Source organism: Lissotriton helveticus, chromosome 12, assembly GCF_964261635.1.
Source record: "Lissotriton helveticus chromosome 12, aLisHel1.1, whole genome shotgun sequence".
NCBI classification, from domain to species: Eukaryota; Metazoa; Chordata; class Amphibia; order Caudata; family Salamandridae; genus Lissotriton; species Lissotriton helveticus.
In genome coordinates this window covers 70,471,759-70,493,301 of record NC_136073.1, presented here as the reverse complement: position 1 = coordinate 70,493,301, position 21,543 = coordinate 70,471,759, and the positions used below count along the sequence as shown (strand labels likewise).

General features: G+C 45.2%; 1 protein-coding gene across 3 annotated transcripts in view; it reads left to right on the top strand.

Moving 5' to 3' along the window:
- The window catches only part of KDM6B (lysine demethylase 6B), a 960,064-nt gene that overhangs the window by 217,540 nt on the left and 720,981 nt on the right, over positions 1-21,543 (top strand). The window contains exon 2 of one of the 3 annotated variants that reach the window (XM_078670453.1): positions 16,753-16,936. The exons of 1 other annotated variant lie outside the window; for it this stretch is intronic. The gene's annotated coding sequence lies outside the window, so the exon portion shown is untranslated. The remainder of the gene's footprint in view (positions 1-16,752; positions 16,937-21,543) is intronic. One more of the 3 variants, XM_078670454.1, reaches the window with a different exon arrangement.

Here is a 21,543-nt window from a genome sequence, read left to right as displayed (position 1 = left end):
GCTTGCTGCAGGCAATGTTTGTATTACTATCACTGAAATCAACAGTAAAATATGGCCACCAGGACCAAAGAAAAGGCCCACAAGTAGCTACAAAACTTGTTCAAACACCGACCTGTCAGACCAGCCTGATTGTTCTTTAGGCCAGACAGACATGTCTGTGTGTTCACACGCTGACACTTTATTGTGCTGGAGTTACTGTTTGTAATGTTCTCTGCGTGTGCACGCTTTGTGTGTATGTGATAGTGTCTGTGTGTGTAGCTGTTGTAGGCGGCTGTTTCTGTGTGAGCAATCGTGCTGCATGCCTTTTCTTTGCGACTGCCAGTCTGTTTGTGCCTTTTGTGAGTGGCTGTTTGAACCTTTTTCCTAGCATGGAGGCGTATGCCCCGGTTTTATTTCTACGTATCCCGAGAGTCACTATTTGCAGCAGGGAACGGCTGTAGTGATTATCCAGAATTTATCGGCTGTGCTGGCTATTATTTGGCAACAATGGAGCGGGTCTAATGCTGTCTTACACATACGGCTTGATGACACGAAACTAAAAAGTGAACTGTCACCCATCAGAACGTGTTTGGCTTTGGATTCGCTAGGCAGACTACTTTGCTATCTATCAAGACCCTCTATGTCCGTGGGGTATTAGCTTGATTTTTTCTGGCTGTACCTATTAGTAAGGTTATCTTCTATATAGGAAGCTGTTTTGATCAAAATACCGCTGAAGTAGCATGTTAATGTCCTTAAACAGGGCGGCCCCCACAAGATAAGGTCATTGTACCTTAATATAGGATAACGAAGTATATAGCCTCAAGGCTTGGTTTATTTAAAAGGGATGGTGTATTTTTTATCCTGAAGAAGGTGATGGCTATATTTTGACTGCCCACCGAAACGCGTCGATGCACTCTAAAAGGGAGAACTACTTTGAGTTCTGGGAGACAAAGAAACTGACTAAATAATAAGAATAATGATTAGTTTCTGATCTCTGATCTACCTTTGTATCCTCTCTCTTTAGTAATAGGAATCAACTTTTCCTTATGTTCTGTCCCTTGATTTGTGCTACCTGTTTTTAATTCTTTTGGAATATTGTTTTATGATTTTTTTGTACATGTATAGATATTTGTGTTAGGGTCACTGAGTATTAGTCTCAGCTGTTTGAATTGATTTTAATAAATTGTGTACTTTCATACATTTTGGTTTTTCTGCATTCCCCTGTTGTCACTAATTGTGGTGTTCCTAATGTTGATGTATGTCGATGAGCTGTATGACTGCCTAGGTTAATACATTACCCAAGGGGGAATTATATTTTTCTGACTTTGTCTTATGGTACCCTACCCCTTTGGTTTCTGGGGTCCCTCTCTTTTATTAGAGATGCTACTTGATAACAGCCAAAAGATCAGATGGTTAGCTTACGTAAAGTCCTTTATTAATGACCTAGGCCTGCAGAGATATTTTACCCACCCAGCTACTATCTCTGAAATACCCAGAAAAGAGTTAAAAAGGATCTCTCTTCTCCATCTGGGTGATCTATGACTGGCGCAAGAAATAGGAAAGAGGTCAGTCCAACACCTGCTGACCATTCAAACCACCTTCTCGATCCAGCCATATCTGAAGTACAAGCTAACTCAATTCGAGAAATTTTTGCTTACCCGATTCAGATTTACTATATTCCACAGGTTGGTTTCGTTCCCTAAGCAGAACGATTAGTCAAAGATTCTGCCATCATGTCCATGTGATGACAACTTGCCACAATCCACGTCTTTCTGTTCTGTAAATTTTACGAGGCTCCACGTAGACGATGGATTCTTCCACTACTGAGACTACTAGGACTCCGATCTTGTCGTCCAGCATTTCTAGCTGTTCAGATGCTAGAGAATGAACTATATGCTAAATTCATTGCCTGCTTTATAAAAATTCAGTGTAAATCATTGTGCGAATCTTAATTACGTTTGTGATACTTTTTAAAGCATATAATGTATAACTTTTGTTTTAATCGTTTTTAAATGGAACCATGTGGAATTTTGTACTTTTATGGTTTTTTTCGAATAATGAACACCGAATAAAGACTATTTAATTTGATTTGATTTGATTTGAGTGGCTGTTTGTGTGTAGTCCTGTGGCAGCTGACTGTTTCTGTATCAACATGCCTGTTGAGAATGACTGTATTAGCCCAAGATCATATTGTGAGCATAAGTTTTATATGTGAATGTGTCTGTTGTGAGACTTTCTGTTTTAGTTGTCTGCGAGTGTGTTTAGTTGAATGTTGAAAATGTTCCTGAAAACAGTGCTTTTAAGTTTCCAGAGTATGTGTATTTTCGGTTAGGTGTTAGCGAAGATCTTAAGGTTTTACTAAAATTATATGTAAAATATACTTATTTAAATGGGCTTTCAGACTTTCCTTCTCCCACTGACAGCATTCCATCCTTTCGCAAGAAGCACACCTAAACACAATGTAGTTCACCTAAGTGCTAGGAACTACTATGGCAATATGTGCTTTTTGAGGCCAAAAATATATTTTGCTTTTTGCTGATTTTTTAAAAATTTCTTTTTAGGTCGATAAGTACCGGGCAGCTTTGCAAACACACAAAAGTTGATCGGAGGAATGCTTGCAATTTGTCTAACCACTGGCATTTGCTTGGGGTAGCATCCCAACCCATCGTTCTTTTGCTCACTATGAAATCTCAGTTTGGACCAAGCCATATACAAATCAGCCTTGACCCTTCTGCTTATGGGAACAGTCCAACCTGAACTGCTTAGCCAAGTCCTCCCTAAACTGGGACACAAGCAACCTAGGGCAGCTTTCCCAGTAGAAAAACACTACAAAACAATGTTTGACAAAGCCTAAAGACTGGGAGGTAAACACAGACCTTTTGGCTTTACCAGTGCTTGTTTGCTTTTGATTTGTCAGTTGAAGTCCTAGCTATCCAATTATTATGCATTCAGGGCTACAGGTACCACAATGTATATATACAATTTAAAACCAAGACTAACTGAGATTCCTGTCACTGACTCAGGAGACCCAAAAGGGAGAAACCGGTAGCTTGTGTATTCTGGTTGAGTAAGGACCTGGCATGACATTTCAGGTTTCAACTGAAACTGGACTTCTATAGCATGGTGGATGGCGGAACCTTGATACAAATGCACCTGATACAAATATTTTTTTTGCCACTTATGTGAAAAACTTCCCCTTATCTAAACCCTTGGGTGGGGATCATGTGCACACCGATACGACACCCGCCAACACAATGCCAGTTCAAAAGAGAACTACAACATAAGTTAATTAAAAGCACAGGTGCACCATAAAATGAACAGGTTATCCATAAAAATTTTACAAATGTGAATGTCCAGAAAGTCCGTTTTGTTTAGATGATTTATTTTTCAATAAAGTGAGAATAGGACAGCCGACGCGTTTCGTCCCTGCCGGGACTTCTTCAGGGCAAGAGATAAATCAATGTCCAGGATAAGGTGTGGAAGCCAGTTGGGTTGCAGACAGCTCTGTCAATCTCTACTTTCAATAACAATGGTGAGTATCCACGTGAATATTCACGAAGCAATTCAGTCACTAAGTGTCATGTGTACGCGGAGTCTTGGCAAAGGTACTATAGATATGCTATGAACGTTAATCAGAGGAAATGGTTTAACATCCAATTATCTCATCAGAATAAATATATGGTGCACCAACAATACGATGTGCACTAGATCTATGGATGGCCAAAAGCCCCTTACAGCCGATATTCTGACATCAAAAGAAAATATTCATGATTCTTCCTCCTTAGTTCTATAAGAACACTATCAGTGTTTATCAGAGGAATGATTTAACATCCAATTATCTCATCGGATAAATATGTAGTGCACCAACTCAACGTTGTGCACTAAAATCTATAGATGGCCAAGTGCCCCTTACAGCGGATATCCTGACTTCAAATGAAATTATTCATGATTCTTCCTCCTTAGTTCTCGAAGAAGATGGAAAAAGCGGGAGATAACCGCCCACACGAAGCGTCCCCTCAGTATGAATAACGCCTGATGGTCATCTATAGATTTTAGTGCACCATATATTTATTCTGATGAGATAATTGGATGTTAAACCATTTCCTCTGATTAACGTTGATAGCATATCTATAGTACCTTTGCCAAGACTCCGCGTACACATGACACTTAGTGACTGAATTGCTTCGTGAATATTCACGTGGATACTCACCATTGTTATTGAAAATAGAGATTGACAGAGCTGTCTGCAACCCAACTGGTTTCCACACCTTATCCTGGACATTGATTTATCTCTTGCCCTGAAGAAGTCCCGGCAGGGACGAAACGCGTCGGCTGTCCTATTCTCACTTTATTGAAAAATAAATCATCTAAACAAAACGGACTTTCTGGACATTCATATTTGTAAAATTTTCATGGATAACCTGTTCATTTTATGGTGCACCTGTGCTTTTAATTAACTTCAACTGAAACTGGATCAGGACCAAAGTTGGTTTGCATATGGCTTGGTCTACTCTGAGGTGGCATGGTGGGCAAAAAAACAATGGGCTCGGATGCATCCCAGAGTAATTAATAGCGGCTGTGATTAATTCAAGCATTCCATCCATCACTATTCTGTAATGTACATTGCATCATAGTATAGGTATGCGCTTTCATAGTGATGTATCCACGCATCTATAGAATTACATGATTGGCCATTTTTTTTTGGGCTGATGCTGCACAAACTTTTACCATTACTTATACTAAGAAATGTGTTGATGATGCTGTGTTTTCTGTGAAGTGCTACATTGTATTTGTTTTACATTAACTCTGTTAGTTAGACAAGGTGGATACCAGGTGAAGAGCCAAAGAATAAGGGGGGCGGGAGAGCGAGATTGCAACACCTAGTCCTTTGACATCTCCCTAGATGTAATGCACATCATGCATGACGGGGAAAATACATTAATTCCACCCCAGCTCCTCCAAGCCTTACCCGCCCTTGAAGGTGTATGGGGAGAATCGTGTTCTACTGGTTCACTGTAGTGATAGCCCGCCATGTGCAGACTCTCCTTGTGCCGCGGAATGCACAGCATTGTCAACCTTTGCTCACACTGTACTCTGGAGCTGCTTATGTGCTGTTCACAAGCTCTTGGAACCCTGCACTGGTACTACTGCTTAACTCATTGCTGAGGACTCATTGCTGGTACTGTCTCATTCCAAGATGGCGCGGAAGCGGATACCAGACGGTGTAAATATTATAAATTGCCGGCAACACTGATGGGGAAGGGGAGCAATGTGAAGGAGTGGAAGCAACAAGAGGAGGTATGCTAAGCTTCATGGGTTGGAGGCGAAAGCAAAGAGAGGGGGAGTAAAGCAACACAGATGAGAGAAAGAAACAAAAGGGAGTGTGAAGCAGCACAAGGGCACTGAAGTGGCAAAGCAACATTAAGGTATGGGGAAGGAACAAGGAGATGGAGCAAACAGAGCGAAGCCTGGGGAAAACAAACGACCGAACGCAACACAGAAGTGGGAGGAGTACACATACGAAAAACACAGTGGCGGGATAAGCACACAAGGGAAGCACACTTCGAGCTTGTCAGAGGGGGCAGAGGTACATAAGGGAGATGGAAGGGAAAACTAGAACGATTCTACTACTAGTGACTCTGAATTCAACAGGACACTTAAACAAGCAGCCGCGAACGCCAGATGGCCCCTGCACGACAGCAAGACAAGCAGTCGAGAAGGTGAGGTACTGGGTTTTTAGGAACCGGTACCGAACCGGTAACCCAGCGGTGCCAGGGGATCAACACACCAAAGACCTCGGGTTCTCCTGAGTCAGACCCACAGAAACTTCAGAGTCTTCTAGGTGAAGTCAAAGATTAGTTTATTGGCTGCAACCAAGGTGACAGGGTCCTAGAAGTACAATGCCAGTATATTCAGGAGACTGCACACTTTCATGAAGTCAGGCTTCTCTTCTTATACCTAATATTCACCCTTTGGCGAAACATTCCTTGGGTGCGCGGTATTTCATTTATGGTTACTGATTACAAAAGGAAAGCAGAGTCATGATGACATGTACATATTTCACGTCGTGATACCCATAACAAATCATCCGGCAAGGCCCAACATTTCATCAGATATCGCTGGACCCCTAATAAAGATGGTCACCTCCCCACCATAAAATAAGTGAGGAAAAGGAGTGAAGAAAGATGTGAGCGAGATATGGCAGGTGTGCGTGCTGAAATGGCTTTATGGCCGGTTGGGCCTAGATACTATCTTGCTTGGCCACTGGGAGGGAACTGACCTAACGAGTTCGGCCTGGGGCAATGGTTCTAACTTGTACTGGGGTCAGGAAGAAGTCGATTAAGGAGTACGTGTCCTTGTGGAATCAAATTCGACTGGATTAAGGCCTATGTAGAGGGCAACATGCAACTAAGGGTTCAGAAGGTAAATGACGATTTCGAGGTGAAATTGTCACTCGAATATACTGAAAATACATGTGCTTGATGTACTCGTCATTTCCGGTCTTTTGATACCAAATTCGTCCTATTTCGACGAAGTTTTTATTCTCGAGTCCGGTACTATTACGGATCCATATTTTTCAGAACCACAGACCCTCCTTTTGCCCTTACATAGGCAATTAATCTATCCTTATGTTAATCTGAGTCCGGATCTATATTCATAAAGTCATTGAGGTGTTGCTGTAACATCATTCTAGTGCTGAGTTCGTGTCTTGACACAGGCTTCCTTACACATGATGTAGCACAGAGGCCACATATTGCAGGAGCACACTGTATGCATAGACAGAACAGGAAAAGAATGGCTAAGACCATCCCAATGACCATCAGAATTTTCCATCCCCAGGCAGATATCAGCCCCCAGAACCATCCCATTAATGACCAATCTCCTTTGTCACATGGATAGATTCGGAAATCTTATGTAGTTTGGAGATGGCCCTGTACACTGTTGGAGCATTATCCGGAATAAAAATGCAACAACTGGACTGGATCAATTTGCATACCCCACCCCGGTCCGCAAGTATTACATCCAAAGCGACCCGGTTCTGAAGGGTCATCAGTCGATCCGACTGGAGCCCAGCAGTCAGGTTACTAAGGGCACCGGCAGTTTCAATCACGGTGGATTCAACTACCCTTGTCAATTGCCTTATGTTTCTGCTGTTAACCATGGCTCCCCAGAACGGCAGAATACCCATTGCAAAGTCACCAAATTCTTGACCGCAGTGTCTTCTTTACTCAAAACACCTCTAACTACCCTTGTCCGATGGTAATCCGCCGCTGCTGTGTAGGTGGGAGGTAACAGGAATGAAACAAAACATGAGCCTGAGAAGTCAGGGGGCAACCATGTATAGGCTCTATCGTGGCAGATGAAATAAGTACCCTTTGCGGCTAAAAAGGCAGGGGAAGTCTGAGATCCAAAAACATACGTTTCTGTGCAGACACTCTTCCCTAGCTGAGCTCTGGGATTCCTACCAATACCTTGCAGACACAGGTGACCTTGATGGGGTACGATCCAGATAGGGGACGATCTCTTGGCTTGCTGTTTCTCACTTAGTGTAGTGCCATATCCGGTCACATTCCAACCTACATATGCAAGTATCTCATCGTCTGGGGTATCTTCGTAAGAAGTCACTTCCTTGATCATGTCAACTATACCCTTCACTAGAGCGCTAGTCTTGAGGTTGTCTTTTACAGAACGTAGGGGTTGGATTTCTCGTGCATATATGAACATTGTCCTATATGCCCATACTGACCCATTGTGACTAAATGGCAGGACCAAATAGGGGATACCTCTATCCGTGGTGTGGGGCATGAGACCACACACCCAACAGTTGGTTGTGTTCATCACAAGTTGGTGTTGGTGTAATAGCTGAATGAAGGAGTTATTAATGAACTCTAATCTCCTATTTGATTCGTGGTCAGGCAAAGAGTGGAAAGAATGAGAGGAAACAGTAGGGGGAGGTATGGGCGATGTAGTAGGCGTGAATGTCACATGAAAAGAGAATAAAGCATAGCTTATCAAAAACACCATTACGCTAAATATCATAAAAATACACATCATTATAAAAATTTTCTTTCTCATTGTTTTCAAAAGTCTCTGCTTAAAGTTCATTTGTCTGGCAGTTCTCTCCACATCAGGAAACTCCATCCTCTCTAAGGTGCTGCCCGCGGCGGTAGGTTGTTTCTGCTAAAGGATGCTTCCGTCAGTCTAGGGTGGCTCCCTTCGACCAACTGGAACCGGCAACCTATTGTTGTCAGCTGCACCCAAAAGTCTTTAGTCAACCGCGACCCTAGCAGCGGAACCCGGATGGCGGTTCGAAAAAACAAAAATAAGCAAGTTACCTAGATGGGAGAATCTGCATTTTCAAAATAGCATTTTGGAAGGAAAAACTCATGATTTTATTAGTCCACAGGTTTTTCTCTCGGATCAAAAAATGAATCACTTTTACTTTAGTCTGTTTTTATCGGTCGGAAATTATAGCGTCTTTTCCCGGGTGCTGTCTGGTCCGGAAATAGTAGCTCAGGTTCCACAGAGTTCAATTGTTCTGATGGCGGCGTAGTTTCTTGGAAAATGTTCTTACTGTCACAATCGCGTTTAGCTTCTTCTACGCGTTCATCAGTTGTGCGCTTTGAGTCAGTGCCTCCTGTCCGGACCCATTGGTCATGTGGCAGAGGGAAGGGTATTTTCTTACAATGGATCCCGTGGACCCAATTGGCCTTCCCCTCCACTTTAACAGTTGACCTTGTAGACAGGAGGACGAGGTGCGGTCCGGTCCATCTGGGCTGGTCGTTTCTTGTTCTCTGGAAATTCTTGACCAGAACCCAGGAGCCAGGGTCAATGGAGTGACCCGGTGTCTCGGAAACCGGAGGCAAGGTGTTGTGGACCTGTTGATATAAAACACGCAATTTAGCCGTCAATTCATACAGATAGTCGAGCAAAATGGGGTGTTGCAGCTCGCTAAACTTCGTGGGCCTAGGCACTCCCCATATGTTGGCTGGCCGACCAAAGACTATTTCATAGGGGCTGAGTTTCATTCGCGAATGCACAGTCATTCTGGTGGATAGGAGTGCTAAGGGTAGAGCGTCGGGCCATTTAAGACCCGTGCTCGCTTGGATTTTGGCCAATTTAAGTTTAAGCGTGCCATTGTAACATTCCACTAATCCAGCTGATTGGGGGTGATTTGCAGCGTGGAACTTCTGACTAATGCCTAGCCCTTCACACACTCGTTTCATCACACTACCCACAAATTCACTTCCGTTGTCCGACCAGACCATTCTAGGCATTCCGAACCTGGGGAAGAACTCTTTCACAAGGGCTTTCGCTGTGGACAAGGCAGTATTGTCCCTTAGGGGATAGGCTTCTACCCACCTTGAGAAGGCGCAAACAACCACGAGCACATATTTTAAGTTGTTGCACCTCTCCATGTGTATGAAATCTAGCTGCAAAACCTCGAACGGATACGTAGAAGGTGCGAAATGACCAGCTGGAGTTGGAGTTCCCCTACCAGGATTGTGCTTCAGACATACCATGCAATTCTTGACAACATTTTCTGCACACTTGGGAATCCCTGAATTCTTCCACACTGGGGCCAACAACTCGCAAATCCCTTTCGCGCTGATATGGGCCATCCCATGAGCCATTGTAACCACTGCAGGCACATACGCATCGGGTAACATCCATCTTTGTTGCTCTGTCGATTCAATCCAACAACCATTTACATCCAATCTCCCTGTACTTTCTTTCCACATGCTTAACTCTTTCTCCGTGGCCTCAGCTTGGATGGACTTCACACTTTCTATCGTGTCTTCACACATTCCAACATCACCAGTCCATCTTTCTGGGCTCGCAACATATATTCGGCTCATCACATTCTTTGCCGTTTCTTTAGCAGTTTCGTCAGCAAATGCATTTCCACGACCAACATCATCGATCACTTTCTTGTGTGCACTACATTTTACAACTGCTACTTTCAGGGGCAACGTCAGCGATTCAAGAAGCTCAGTCACCAACTGACCATGCTGAATCTTAGCTCCATGCGAAGTCAGGAACCCACGTTCTCTCCACAATCGACCAAAACTGTGAGCCACTCCAAAAGCATATTGACTGTCGGTATAGACAGTCACTTTCATTCCTTTTGATAACACACATGCTCTCGTCAGTGCCACGAGTTCGGCGGCTTGAGCCGAACCATGTGGTATTCGCGCAGTTTCAACGATTGTGTGCAGAGTTGTGACAGCATACGCTGTAGTCACGTTACCATTTGGGAGTTTAAAGCATGAACCATCCACCCATAATGTACCATCACTTTCGGCGAGAGGAGTATCGGATAGATCAACTCTCCCTTTGGTCTCCTCCTCCGTCCTGAGGAAACAATCGTGCTTTTCTGAAGCATCCGATTCCTCAGCAATTGGTAACAATGTGGCTATGTTCAGAGTACTGCATCTTTTGATGTGCACATGGCTCGCTAGTAGCGTCAATTCATAACTGGACAGTCGAGCACTAGTTAAGTGCTGTGTCTTGGTCCTATTTAACAATGTATCTACTGCATGCGGAACCATCACAATTAGTGTATTATTCATTACTAGGCCTGCAGACTGTCGAATAGAAACAGCTGCTGCTGCTGTGGCCCTTAGACAACTTGGCAATGCTCGTGCTACTGGATCCAAAGTTGACGAAAAATAGGCGCATGGCCGTTGTCTATCTCCGTATAACTGAGTCAGCACAGACAATGCACAGCCCTCCTTCTCGTGGACATATAATGTGAAAGGCCTACTGTAGTTGGGGTTACCTAACACAGGGGCCGAACATAATGCTGTGCGTAATTCGAGAAAACTTTTCTGGCACTCATCGGACCAAGGAATGGGATTGGGTGTATTTGTACACGTTAGTGCCAATAAGGGTTTGGCTAATAACGAAAAATTTGGAATCCACTGTCTACAGTACGATGTAATGCCCAAGAAAGCGCGTACTTCTCTCTGCGTTCTTGGCACATTTAATTTCGCTATTGCCTGAATTCTTTCTGGGGTCAGTTTCCTTCCCTCCTTCGATAAGAGATGACCTAAGTAGGTCACTTCTTGTCGGCAATATTGGAGCTTGGAAAGTGACACCTTGTGATGTAGATCACATAGATGACGCAGTAGTGCCAACGTGGCCATTTTACATATTTTCTCAGTATCCGCAGCTATGAGCAAATCGTCCACGTACTGTACTAGAGTGGAACCTTTGGGCAAAACCATTGCGTCAAGCTGACTTTTCAGAGCTTGACTGTATATTGAGGGGCTCTCACAGTAGCCTTGAGGAGCGCGTTTAAAGCGGAAACTGCGACCACCTAAACTAAAGGAAAAAATATCCCTGCTCTCCTCCGCAATCGGGATACTGAAGAAAGCATTCTTCAGGTCAATCACCGAAAACCATGATGCGGATGCTGGAATCATAGTCAATAATGTTGTAATGTCGGGGACAACTGGGAATTGTGGCACCACTATCTTATTTACTTCCCTAAGATCAATCACAAATCTATACACAGGTGGCTGAGAAGGGTCAGTTCGTTTTAAAACAGGCAGAACAGGACTATTGCAAACATTGCCTCGTGTTTCCTCAATTACGTCTTTCTCAATCAACTCGTAAACAATCGCTAGCAAAGCTTTTTCGCCCTCATTGGATATTCTGTATTGGGGAATTCGTGGCATTTTGACATTCGACTTAAATGTTACAACATACGGTGGAATTTCTAAAAGACCTACATCATTCGGACCAGTAGCCCAAAGAATATCCGGAAGAAGTGTCAATTCTGTTGGAAGCGTATTTCTCGACAAATACATTGGAGAAACCACTTTCTTACCTAAAGTCAGTTGTACTCCTGAGGGAGAACAGTACAAAGTCGCATACAATCTTTTTAGCAAATCTAATCCTAGCACATTTTCACCACAACCTGTTGTCAAAATAAGGGGTGCTTCGAATTCACAAGGACCAACAGAAAGAGATAAAGGGTCAGAAATCGGATTTCTAACTGGGGCGCCAGAAAAACCTACGGAAACGTTCATTTCGCCAGACAAAGGTGCGCCAGGGAGTTTGGAGTGCATAATAGAACTCTTTGTAGCACCAGTATCCAACAGAAAAGGTTCTGACACACCCGATGTAATCACCTCAACGTAAGGTCCACTCTGATCTACTGGAACTGAAACCACTCCCTCTCTTCGTCTAAGGCTGTCCTAGCAATCGTTATTCTCCCACTGCTCATTTTCTGTGTAATACTCATCGACGTAGTATTGAGCTGTCCTATCAGATACGTTATTTTGCTGGTCAAACCTGTTCATAGAGTTTTGTGGTGGAAGGGGACGTGTGTCCTGAGGGGTGTTTCCACGCCCTCTACCTCTGGGCGCTTGCTGACTACCACGACCTCGTACACCAGAAAACTCGCTTGTACGTTGCGGCAGGGCAGGACAGTCATATTTGTAATGGCCTTCTTGTTTGCAGTATAAACACTGATTGGGACCTACGCGGTTTTGATTGTAATCGAATCTCTGCAAGTTTCTCTGCGGCTGCTGAAAAGTGTTCCGGTAGTGATTCGGACCATTATTATTTCTATTACCACCACCACGTGGAGGATATGCTTGCTGTAGCAAAACCTTCGTTTTGAGTTCTCTAGTTTTCTTCTCTACTTTATCTTTCTCATCCTTGTCTCTATTCTCGTAGTACTGTGCGGTAGCTAATATCTGGGCTGAAGATGAGACTGCCCAAGAACTTTCTGAATCTTTCAATTTTCTACACCAGTCTGGAAGCAGATTGTGCACAAATTTATCGACGAACAATCTCTGACCACCTTCTGTGGTCATATCTTGACCGCTGTGATCAATGAATGTTTCTTCAAATCTGGTGAAGAAATCTGACACAGTTTCTTCTTTCTTTTGCTTGCATGCAGATAACTTATCCCAATTTACACGTATCGCAGGCATTATCGTCTTCATGTAATCTACTATTCTACCAGGTAGTTCCGCTATCAGGGGCTCAGGTTTTGCACCACCAACTTGTCGTGCATCTGCAACAGTAATATTAGCCCACGTGTCACCTAATTCCTGGTCATGATCTTCATGACGAATTTTTCCCCATAAAGGCTGTGGAACAACGTTCCCGAATAACATATCGATATCGGCTAAATTCATAATACATGACCCAGCAGTTTGCGACAATTCTTTATAGTACCCTGCAGGATTTTTACGCGGATCTGGTAGTGTTTGTTTGAGTGCTAAAACTTCTGCTCGCTTCCATGGAACATGTACCCATACTCGGTGAAAGTGGGGCAGGACAGGTGGGACAGCTGTCGCGTCACCCTCTCTCCACTGTGGGGGAACTTCTCTCATAGGGTATTGTCGTGCCTTTTTCCTACTAGATGCACAAGATTCTGATGGTGACCCAGAACTACTTCCCTTACTTCGATGTGATAATAGCATTTCAACTGCTTCTTCTACATCGGGACCTACAATCATACCCAGACTAAACTTAAACCTTATACGACACATCTCTTGTGGGAGGCAATCCTGATCATTGTCTTCTAAATCCTCGCAAAGAAAAACACACATCTGTTCGAACACATATCTCTGTGTCGCTGTTTCCCATTGATGGAAAACTTCCATGACAGACTGTAAATCATATTTCGCAGTGTCCATGACCCATTTCCGAGCTAAATTATTCAGGGAATCTCTCTCTTGATAATCAGGCAGTTGACTTCGCAACTGTCTTTTTCCTATGTTAGGGGTCGTAGCAGGCGACCCGAAAAGTGGTAAAAGAAGATTAGTAACAGTACTGGCCATTTTTTGCCGAAGGGAAGGTGAAACGGAAGAACAAACAGATGAAAGAACGGGGTGAGGTAAAGCGGATGCAGAGATGGCAGAAGAGGTATGAGGAATAATAGATGTGGTACTAGGCAAAATCACAGAAGGGGCATTTGTAGAAAGTACAGTAGGCAAGATCGTAGAAAACACAGGAGCAACAGAAGTGGTCGGTGGGCCTAGAGGAGGCTGCACCGAAGAAGTAGGAGCCAGCTGAAGAACAGCTGGTGGGTGCTGTGGAAAAGCCAGAGGCGCAGCTTGTGCAACTAAAGGTTGCGGGGGTGCGGTAGCATTCTGCGCATAGGGCGGTGGCGAAGTTAACAATTGCGACATTAATTGGTCTTTTTCACGCTCTTTTGCTTTCCCTTGCTGAAGAGACGGCAAGACTGGATAGCACTTATCTATTGCCATTTTACGTTGCCTGTGCAGTTGTTCATTTATCTGCTCTTCCTCATTATCTTTAAACTGCACGGCAGCTTGCATTACTGAAAGTCCTTCTTCTCTCTTATTTTTCTTAGCTAATTTAATTTCTTTTTGTTTGGCTTCTTTGCGCCATATGCGGAAAGAGTCAAACATCGCCGGCCGGGCTTTCTTTTTGAAGAGTTTAACTTCAAGGTTGTCTAAGATTTCAGAATCAAAGCTACCATATTGGGGCCATTTTAAAACACCGTCTTTCCTAGTGTATTTAATCCATACCTCGTTGTAAACGATGGGGCCTACCCCATGTTTAACGTATAGCTCGTAAGTCGGAGTTCCAACTGGAGGAACCGGACATGAGTCCTCCAATCGGGAGTCCCTATTATTATTACCAAGACAAAACAAATTCCCGAGTCTAAGACTAGGCATCCTTCTTCTCTAGTCTAGTTCCAAAACTTCAAAGGAGTTATCGATTACGATATTGCTCGGAAAACACGAGTCCTTCGGTTATGGTACTTGCAAGAACCAATAAAAACCTTTATGTATCTCTAAGATATCACAAAGTAAGTCCAACTAAGGACTAGGAGACGCTCCACTTATACTTAACTGAAAATTATCGATGGCTTCACCAGAAGACTCGTCTCAGCGTTTTGCTCTACCGAAAATGTCAAGGGTCCAACATCAGGGCGATAGCCAGGGCAGCAGTCCTTGTAGCCGTCGGGAAGCGGGGAACCTCGTAGTAAAGACCTTCGGACCACGTCGACATGCAGGGGTCGATGAAGTGGTGGGCCCTCCTCCGGAATTTTCACACGAAGCTCCTCACGATCTTCAGGCTGATTGGTACCACTGGAATCGCTCCAACGCTGGGCGCCAAATGAGGTGGTGGGTTTTTAGGAACCGGTACCGAACCGGTAACCCAGCGGTGCCAGGGGATCAACACACCAAAGACCTCGGGTTCTCCTGAGTCAGACCCACAGAAACTTCAGAGTCTTCTAGGTGAAGTCAAAGATTAGTTTATTGGCTGCAACCAAGGTGACAGGGTCCTAGAAGTACAATGCCAGTATATTTAGGAGACTGCACACTTTCATGAAGTCAGGCTTCTCTTCTTATACCTAATATTCACCCTTTGGCGAAACATTCCTTGGGTGCGCGGTATTTCATTTATGGTTACTGATTACAAAAGGAAAGCAGAGTCATGATGACATGTACATATTTCACGTCGTGATACCCATAACAAATCATCCGGCAAGGCCCAACATTTCATCAGATATCGCTGGACCCCTAATAAAGATGGTCACCTCCCCACCATAAAATAAGTGAGGAAAAGGAGTGAAGAAAGATGTGAGCGAGATATGGCAGGTGTGCGTGATGAAATGGCTTTATGGCCGGTTGGGCCTAGATACTATCTTGCTTGGCCACTGGGAGGGAACTGACCTAACGAGTTCGGCCTGGGGCAATGGTTCTAACTTGTACTGGGGTCAGGAAGAAGTCGATTAAGGAGTACGTGTCCTTGTGGAATCAAATTCGACTGGATTAAGGCCTATGTAGAGGGCAACATGCAACTAAGGGTTCAGAAGGTAAATGACGATTTCGAGGTGAAATTGTCACTCGAATATACTGAAAATACATGTGCTTGATGTACTCGTCATTTCCGGTCTTTTGATACCAAATTCGTCCTATTTCGACGAAGTTTTTATTCTCGAGTCCGGTACTATTACGGATCCATATTTTTCAGAACCACAAAGGGAACAGCTGTTTTCAAGCGCTCGTGCTTGTACTGGCAGCCACCTTGCAGGAGCGAGCAGCAGCGCGCGGGCCATCTGTTTTCAATTAGCATGCACGCTCGTGCTCGCTCCCGCAAGGTGGATGAAAGCACAATCACGAGTGCTTGAAAAGAGATGACCAATTTCTAAAGGTCATCTCCTAGAGCAGCGCATGCGTGCTGCCTAGGCGAGGCCTAAAAAGGAATTGGTAAAATTGCTGCTGCATCACACTGTATGCTCACACAGGCATGTTGACGCATGCATTGATTCTTGTTCGTTTTTTCTTTTTTTGCCTATGCTGCACGGCTAAAGTCAGTATGTTGAAAAGACAGGGCAAGACCTATTGGATTTGCCACACCTTTATAATTAAGGCTTCCAGTTTTCCGTTTTTACTGATTTTTACAGATAGAGACCCAAATCAATCTATCTCCTGTCTGTATTTATTTCAAAAGCGGAAAAATACAGAAAATTGTGCTTCTTGTGAGTGACTCTCCTTGTCTTTCATGAATTCCAGACCAACTACTAAGCAGATAGACACCAGGGGGATTTAAAAACAGGATGAGATTCTCGTAAATACAGGCATGTGTTAACCTATATTTGTACATAATGCTAATATTTACCTGCTGGTGTAGTGCTTTGTTATATTTGGCTACTTCGTTTGCTAAAACGTGAGTATTAGTGCATGTTTACCAGTTAAATTAATGTGGCAATATACTATTTTACGACTCCATTTGTTTTCAAAACATTTATTTTATTTTTTTATTTTTGAGATTTTTAGAGCGCATGGCTGCCCAAGAGCGTCCCAGCGCTGACAGAAAATCCAAGTGGTCAAGTCAGGCGGAAGCAAGAAAAAGGTCAAGGGAACAGCCACGTCTTCAAGGATTTGCGGAAGGACAGAAGGTTAGGTTGAGCACGGAGGTCCAGTGGAAGATCATTCCACATCTTGGACGCCTGGTAAGAAAACCGCCGGCCTCCGGAGCGTGATTTCTTAATCCTAGGTATTTGAGTGAGGTGGACATTAGAGGATCGGAGGGTTCTATTTGTGATATAAGGCATCACGAGATCTTTAAGGACAGGTGGGGCGTTTCCGTGGAGGATTCTGTGAGTTAAGCACATGGCCTTAAACTGCACCCATTGCTCCACCGGAAGCCAATGGAGTGCTCTGATCGCTGGTTTGGCAGAGCAGCGATTTTTTGTGCCCGTGAGAATCCGGGCGGCCGCATTTTGCACCACCTGCAGCCTGGCTATAACTTTTTTTGGTGAGCCGAGGTAAAGGGCATTGCCATAATCCAGTCTCGACAGGATAAGACCCTGTAGGAGTAGTTTTCTAGACTGTAAAGGAAGCAGGGAGAGGATCTTGCGGGTGGTGCGTAGTAGGCCAAAGCATGTTCCCGCTGTTTTCCTGGCCTGGGTGTTAAGGGTTAGATTATGATCCAGCCAAATCCCCAAGCTTTTGATGTCAGTTTTGGGGATTGGGGGGGCCCATGCTCGGGGGCCATAGGGACTCCGGACGAAAGTGGGACTGATTACCCAGTACCATTAGCTCTGTTTTATCCCCATTGAGCTTTAGATGGGAGGCGTTCATCCAACTGACTATGTCCCCCAGCTGGAATGTAGATCAATGGTGGGGTTATCTGACTGGCTGAGGGAGACAACCAGCTGAGTGTCGTCCGCGTAGGTCAGAAGTTTAATACCAAACGGGACGACAATTTTTTCCAGGGGTGACATATACACGTTGAAGAGTGTTGGGCTCAATGACGAGCCCTGAGGCACTCCGCAACGTATAGGGGTCTCCCTGGAGATGAAGTCACCCTCCGCCACCTGGAAGGAACGGTTGTAGAGATAGGATTTGAGCCAGGAAAGGGCCGACCCTGAGATACCAAGATTTCCCAGTCGCTGAGCCAGGATGCTATGGTTGACGGTGTCGAATGCTGCGCTGAGATCCAGGAGGATCACTGCCACTGATCCTCCTGCATCAATGATCTTCCTAGCCTCTTCGACAACCGCCACCATCGCTGTTTCTGTGCCCTGGCCCGGGCGGAAACCGGTCTGTGATGTTTTGAGCAGATCATTGGACTCCAAATAGTTTGATAGTTGGGAGTTGATACATTTTTCAGCCATCTTGCTGATGCCAGGGAGGAGGGAAATCGGCCTGAAATTAGCCAGGTTGCCAGGGTCAAGGTTGGGTTTTTTGATAAGGGCTTTCACCACCGCCTTCTTCCAGCTTGTGGGAACCGTTCCATTTTCAATGGAAGCGTTGATTAGGTTCACCATTGGTGCTAAGATCGTAGGGGCAACCTGTTTTAGGTGTCTGACTGGTGCTGGGTCATGCGGAGATCCGCTTTTGAGAGACTGGAGAATGGGTCCTAGAGTTTCCTCACTGATTGGGGAAAACTTACTTAAATCTATATCCCTGTTCTGACAGAGTAAAGAATCAGAGGGAGAGGGGTCCACAGGGAGAAGAGGGGGGAGGTGTTGAAGAATGTTTTGTATTTTTAAATAGAAGAATGTGGCTAGCTGGTTACAATGATCGTTCGAGAGATTGTGTGTAACTGAGGGTACTGGAGTCTTTAAAAGTTTTTTCGCGATTAAAAACGTTTCTCTGGACGAACAAGCTGCCTCGCTGATTTTTTCATTGAAAAAAGATATTTGAGCGTTTTTTAGAGCCTTTTTGTAATTGAGGATAGTCCGCCTGTAATCATTTTTGCTATTAAGATCGAAATCTTTCCTCCATACTCTTTCCGCTCTCTTACAGATTTTCTTTAAGAGGCGTACCTCCTGGGTAAACCATGGAGATGTGGCTTTTTTCCTCAGTTTCCGATGTGGTTTTTTGGGGAGGACTGAATCTATAGAATTAGTAACCCAGGATGAGAACTCCACGTCTGCTAGATAAGGGTTCGAACTAGGATGTGGTCTGGTGTCCTCAAGAGCTTGTTTCCATTTATCATAATCTAGTTTCGCCCAAGGGCGAGATGGTCTACCAGGTGCTTGGGTGGGAGGCGGGGTGGACTGAATACGCCAACTGAAGGGAATGAGCAAATGGTCAGACCATCCCTCACCAAAATGGAAGATCTTCATTTAGTGTGATTCCAGTGGTTAAAGCGGTATTCATTTACTATTCATTTACTATATAAATATAGTATTCATTTAGTAAGCATGAAGCCTAAGTAGTATGCCCACGAGCCGAAATATGCTAATGAGGGAATACTAGTTCTACTCAACTGCCCTTCAAATACATAATGAACACTTCAATTGATTGCTAAAAGAAGACTAGTAGTATTGTTAAAGAATAGTATTTGAAGCTTAGTAGTATTCTGTTAGGGTTTATTTGCAGCTCTTGTGCTATTTCAAGAGCAAAATGAAGGCTAGTCTCATTGCTTGTGACCACTGTTTGAAGACTAGTGGTATTCTTTGTGAGCAATATCTGAATACTAACTGAATACTACGGCAATGATTGTGAAGGGGGGTTCGCGAGGAGGGCGGAATTCGGAGGGGGCGGAGTTGGGGGTTGCGTGGGGTCACAGGGGGGTAGCGAAGGGGGGCAGGGGGGTCGCGAGGGGGCAGGGGGGGTCGCGAGGGGGCAGTCGCGAGGGGGGCAGGGGGATCACAGGGGGGATCGCAGGGGGCCAGGGGGGGTCGCGGGGGTCGTGGGGGCAGGGGGGTCAGGCGGGTTGGTCGGGGGGGGTGGCGCGGGGGGGACACGCAGGGCTGCAGGGGGGTCGCGCAAGGGTCACACAGGGGTGGGGTTCACGGGGGGTTTTGCGCAGGGGGGTTCGCCCAGGGTATAAGTATCTGAAGCATTACCTGATATCCAGCTTTTAAGTGATGAGCCTAGAATCAGCAGATGGGGATGCTAAAGGTCAAGCTACCAACCAGAATAAAAAGGTCCTTAAGTATTGCCCGGCGGTGTCGCCTCTTAAACCCACAAGATAATAATCAAATGAAGAGGCAGGCGCTGGAGACTGGAAGGCAGGAAACAAGGGTTTTATTCAGCATTTCTCCGGAGGAGAACACATCGGTTCGGACAGCAAGTATCGTCACGAGGTGCTCTAACCGCATCTCTGGGGCCTGGTCTCTTATACATAAGTTTATTGCTTTATTACATACAACACATCCTTGGCAATGCTTTGATGTACGGAGGGATATCCTCCGAATCTCCCCTTCATACCCGTTCCCACACACATTTACAGTTGAAGTCCCCACCCCGGTCACAACAGGTGATGATTACCGCGCAGCTGGACATTCCGCCGATTCATGGAATGTGGGGGTTTGGTCGGATCTCATAGGGTGAGGGCTTTGATCAACCCGGGGGTCCTTTGATAAGGGAAGCTTTCTACTGTACGGGGAGGGGCAATAAACAGTATCGGCAGGGCTAGGTGTCGGCCTGGGAACGGGGAGGACAAACGGGCACACAGGAAAAGGGGTTTGCATCAAAAGGGCCTGGGACCATGAAAGGAATGAAGGGAAGTGTCGCGCTGGGAGCAGGATGGGGTTCTGAGGCAGAGCCGCGCTGAAGAGGGGTTTATGACCCAAGACGTGTGAGAGTGGAAGGGGGGGGGGGGGTTGTCAGCGCGCGAGGGGTCGCCTGCGAGGTCGAGAGTGAGAGAGACGCTGGCTATCGGCACGGGGCAGGGAGGCCATGGTGTACAAAATGGCTGCCGCTTATGCGCACGAATGGGCCCAGGGAGAGCAAGATGGTGCCGATAATGTTGACATTTTCGGTCTAACCTTTAACAGTCCTCCCTTTTCAACATATCTAGCCAACTTGCCTACTCAATGTCAATCTTCATCAAATTCCCAACTTCGGCATCATATAATGCCCCCATGCGTTCGTTTCCAAAGTCCACGACCTTAGGACAAATACAGTTTGCACATAATGAACACAGGGGTGGCAGACATTGAATCCCTAAACATAGGCCACATATTACTACCACAGGAATTAGGATAATGGTGAACAGTCTCCAGCCCCAGTTCTTAACGGTGTTCCAGAACCAACCACCAAGCGACCATTCTTCCTGTTCCTGGTGGACTTCCGAAGAGAGTCTGTGAAGATGTTCGATGGCTTTGTACACTGAGGGCGAGTTGTCCGGTATGTATGTACAGCAGCTGGACCCAATAATGCGGCATGCTCCACCACGGTCCGCAAGAACCACATCTAGGACAAGGCGGTTCTGTAGGGCCACCAAGCGGACCGCTTGGAGTTCGGCGGTGTTGTTGGCAAAGATACCAGCCGTGATATTCATTGTTGTCTCAACTGCCTGCGTCAAATGTCGGATGGCCCGGCTGTTTGCCATCGGGCCCCAAAGAGGAACAAGTCCCTTCATAGCATCGAGGAACTGTGCTCCCGTTGAGTCGGCTTGCTTGATGTCCTTGGCTCGTTTTTGTCTATGATGATTCGCTGGGGCCACATAAGTCGGAGGAAGGATGAAGGAGATGTAACAAGTGCCCCCCCAGCCTTTGGGGAGCCAAGTGTAGGCTTTGGTGCCGCAGACGAAATACATGTTTGGGGACGACACAAAGGAAGGTGGATCCGTGGAGTCCAAAGTTCTGGTGAAACGACA